This window comes from Lepidothrix coronata, unplaced genomic scaffold (assembly GCF_001604755.1).
Source record: "Lepidothrix coronata isolate B3197 unplaced genomic scaffold, Lepidothrix_coronata-1.0 Scaffold31, whole genome shotgun sequence".
Taxonomy (NCBI): Eukaryota; Metazoa; Chordata; class Aves; order Passeriformes; family Pipridae; genus Lepidothrix; species Lepidothrix coronata.
In genome coordinates, this window is record NW_016690211.1 from 4,765,379 (window position 1) to 4,769,430 (window position 4,052).

A 4,052-nucleotide genomic window follows, 5' to 3' on the forward strand; every position below is an offset into this window, starting at 1 on the left:
CAATCTGATATGGCACTTCCCCCCCACCTAGGTAAATGGCCCATGTACTCTTAAAAACAGCATGATGGTTAAAATACAAATAATGGCATTATATGGAAGTGATAGTTGTAAAGTACAAACACATGTAAGAGAGTTGTTTTAGAAGATATAGTAAGAGACAGGGCAAGAGGAAAAACTTTATCAATGTCAGAAAGATAAAGTGAAATATTTAGTGCTCATATGTCTGGGATAAGAGTTGGGATGAGAAGCCAGATGCTCAGCTGCTGAATGTTGATGCATCTCTGTTTAAATCAGTGGAATTATGCTGATTTACACCTTACTACAGATTTTGCAGCTGATTTTTATATGTGTACAAACTTTGAAAGTTAGCTGGAACTACCTACCCTGTACTCTCTGGAAACAAGGCTGGAAGTCTAGTGGGATAAGGATTCTCAAGCAGAATGTTTTTCTGGAATGTAGACTGCATCATACAAGATCCTCCCAAAAGATGCAAAATTAGCACTGCAATAGATATACTTGTGCAACCTCCACAGAAGGACAATTAGGGAACAAGCAATAAGAGGAGAGAGGGAGTTGTCACTAGCGAAATGACCAAAAGTCTAAATCATCTTTATATCCATCTCTCCTGCACCGAGAGCTTTTGATTCAAGTGGGAATGACTTTAAACTGAAAAAGAGTGGGTTTAGATACATATTAGGAAGAAATTCTTTACTGTGAGGGTGGTGAGGCACTGGAACAGGTTGTCCAGAGAAGCTGTGGGTGCTCCATCTCTGGGAGCATTCAAGGCCAGGTTGGATGGGGCTTTAAGAAAATTTATCTACTGAAAGTGGAGCTAGAACTAGATAATCGTCAAGGTCCCTTCCAACCCAAACCATTCTATGATTCTATGCTGAGTAATGCTCATTGGTATAATGAGCACAGTGAAAAAAAGAAAGTGCCAAAATTTGCTTAATTTTTTCTTTCTTAAACAGTGTGTTACTAGGTTTCCCCACAGAGCCTCTGCTCTGAGTGGATTAGGATTGAGTTAGGACAACTATCCAAATTGACTTGGAGGTTGGCTGTCAACAGAGAGCAGTTGTAACGTTTCTCTCCTCTTTACATTCTACCTGTGCTGGCTTGTATTAGAATTAAATCTCCATTGAATCTATGACAGGTGTAGAAAACCTACTGTAAATAATACCAGACTCCTTAGCACTCGCACTACAGACAGAGGAAAGACAGGGGAAGCATAAGTGGATCAAACTGACATACCTGGAAGTGCAGTGCTATCGATCCTGCCTCCAGCTTAGGGCTGGTCCAGGGACAGCTCGATTCCTCATTCCATTCCATGTGGAAATCAAATATACATTTCCCATCTGTTCTGTTTGAAGCAGTATCTTTACTTTGACAGCGCTTTGAACAGTCTCCCAATCTACATGAAAAATTCCTTAGTGTGCTCTGTTTAATCATGCTCAGAGATTTTTGGGAAATAGCTCTAATTAGTTCCAATATCATTACGAATGATAGGGCTATGCTTTTACATGTAGAATATATAACTTTTCCAAATGCACAGACTCTTATAAAATGACCAACTATAACATCAATAGGGACGGTATGAGAATGGGGAAGAATTTTTATAAAGATTTTAACCTCTAGAAAAATAAAGATATCTGTGAGTCCTCAACTCAACTGCTCAGTTTCCAGTCCAGACTGGGAGACAGACCTACAGGACAGAGTTCCAGAAAGTTTTAACACTAGCTGAAAGGCTAGTGGTTTATTCACACTGCAACTAATGGAAATTGGAGGGATGGGACACAGTTTGTTGCATTTTAGGAAGAATAAGTTTGAACTACAATTTGTCTGAAGACTTCAGATTCTCACTAAGAGTATTTGTGTAATGTGTGACTAGCCAAGAAGTTTCAGCAGCTCTGAATTCTGATTAGTGCAACCAGAAGGTAAAATAGTATAGATGCAAGGGTTCAAATGTATAATCTCAGTGAACCGGAGGACTCAAGTTATTGCATATGTAATAAAGTTATGTTTATCACTACAATTTTACTCTGTGTTTCTTTATGACTGTGGAAATCCAAAAAGCAGTTCCATTATCTGGATTCTGTCTACACTACAGTTTACACTGTAGTTTTAAAACTATTGTTTTTAAAAAGTGCATGCTATTAAGTTTGTTGTTAAAAAAAAGTAATTTGTCTATTAAAAGTCACTGAACAGTTTTCCCCCCCTAATCAAAGTAATTATAGGAAAATGTGAATACTTTGTGTGTCTGCCTATTTTCCTTTCATAAGCAATTATTTAAAACTTAGAAGTTCTATGTGATAATTGTGGAATATGTTTGATATGCTGCTATATAAACTTGTGATTAAGAAAGCAAGTCCATCTGTAAGATGGGTTGGAAAACGGATATGAAGAACTTCAAACTGGTCAGTTTGCACTCTGTGCAGGGAAAGGTTATGGAGCTGATCATTGTGAGTGCCATCATATGGCATGACAGGAAAACTAGGAGATCAGGCCCAGTCATGATGAGTTTAGGAAAGGCAGATCCTGCTTGACCAACCTGATCTCTGTTTATGAAAGGGTGAACCGCTTGTGGGATGAGATGTAGAAATGTGGAAAACTGGATGAGGAAAAGGCTGTAGATGTTGTCTATTTGGACTTCAGTAAAGCTTTTGACACCATTTCCCGCAGCATTCTTCAGGAGAAACTGGCTGCTCATGGCTTGGACAGGTGCACTCTAGGCTGGGTAAAAAACTGTCAGGATGGCCAGGCCTAGAGAGCGGTGGTGGGTGGAATTACATCTAGTTGGCAGCCAGTCACTACTGGGGTTCCTTAAGGCTGAATATTGGGGGCAGTTCTGCTTAATAGCCTTATTAATGATCTGGACAAGGGGATTGAGTGCACCCTCAGTCAGCTGGCATATGACAACAAGGTGGGTGGGAGCCAGAGGGAAGGAAGGCTCTGCAGCGGGATCTGGACAGGTTGGATAGATGGGCTAAGGACAGTGGTTTGAGGTTCAATAAGGCCAAGTGCCGGGTCCTGCACTTCAATCACAACAACCCCAAGCAGTGCCATAGGCTGGGGGAAGAGTGGCTGGAAAGCTGTCCTGTGGAAAAGGACCTGGGAGGGCTGGTCAACAGCAGCTGAACATGAGCCATAGTGTGCCCAGGTGGCCAAGAAGGCCAATTATGTCCTGGCTTGGATCAGCGATAGTATGGCCAGCAGGACCAGGGCACTGATTGTCCCCCTGTACTGGGCATTGGTGAGGCCACACCTCGAGTCCTGTGTCCAGCTTAGGGCCCCTGAGTTCAAGAAAGACATTGAGGTGCTGGAGCGAGTCCAGAGAAGGGCAACAGAGATGGGGAAGGGTTCGGAGCAAAAGTCTGATGAGGAGCAGCTGACAGAACTGGGAATGTTTACCTGGAAGCTTGGGGTGACTTTATTGCTCTCTTAAACTATCTGAAAGGAGGCTGTACCCAGGTGGGAATCAGTCTCTGCTCCCAGGTAACAAGCGATAGAACAAGAGAAAATGGCTTCAGGTTACACCAGGGGAGGTGTAGGTTGGATATCAGGAAAAATTTCTTCACAGAATAGGTAATCAGGCATTGGAATGGACTGCCCAGGGAAGTGGTAGAATCACCATGCCTGCAAGTGTTCAAAAAATTTGTGGATTTAGTGCTAAGAGACATGGTTTAGTGGTGGACTTGGCAGTGCAGGTTAATAGTTAGATCTGATGATCTTGGCAGTCTTTTCCAACCTTAATGATTTCATGATTCTAAGTGTGGCCTATACAGGTTCAAATGGGTTGACTGATAAGCACTAACCTACAGCTGTAATCAAAGAATCACTGTTCCTTCTGAAGTCGCTCTAAAGTCTGTTCTTTATTCCTCACTATTTGGGATTCTTTTATCCTTAACATGAAGTGAAATATAAAATTTCTACCATTAAAATTTGCAGCCCATGCAAATATTGGAGCAGTGATAAATGACTAAAAGAGAGAAGTCATTATGCAAATAAATTCTGAGTTATTTGGCGCTTCATGGGCTAGAAAACCGTATATATAC

The 4,052-nt window shown here is 41.5% G+C and overlaps 1 pseudogene; it reads left to right on the plus strand.

Annotated features, from left to right (window-relative positions):
- The first annotated feature begins 2,396 nt into the window (after positions 1-2,396).
- Positions 2,397-3,684, plus strand: LOC108495412 (annotated as a pseudogene).
- The last annotated feature ends 368 nt before the right edge of the window (positions 3,685-4,052 follow it).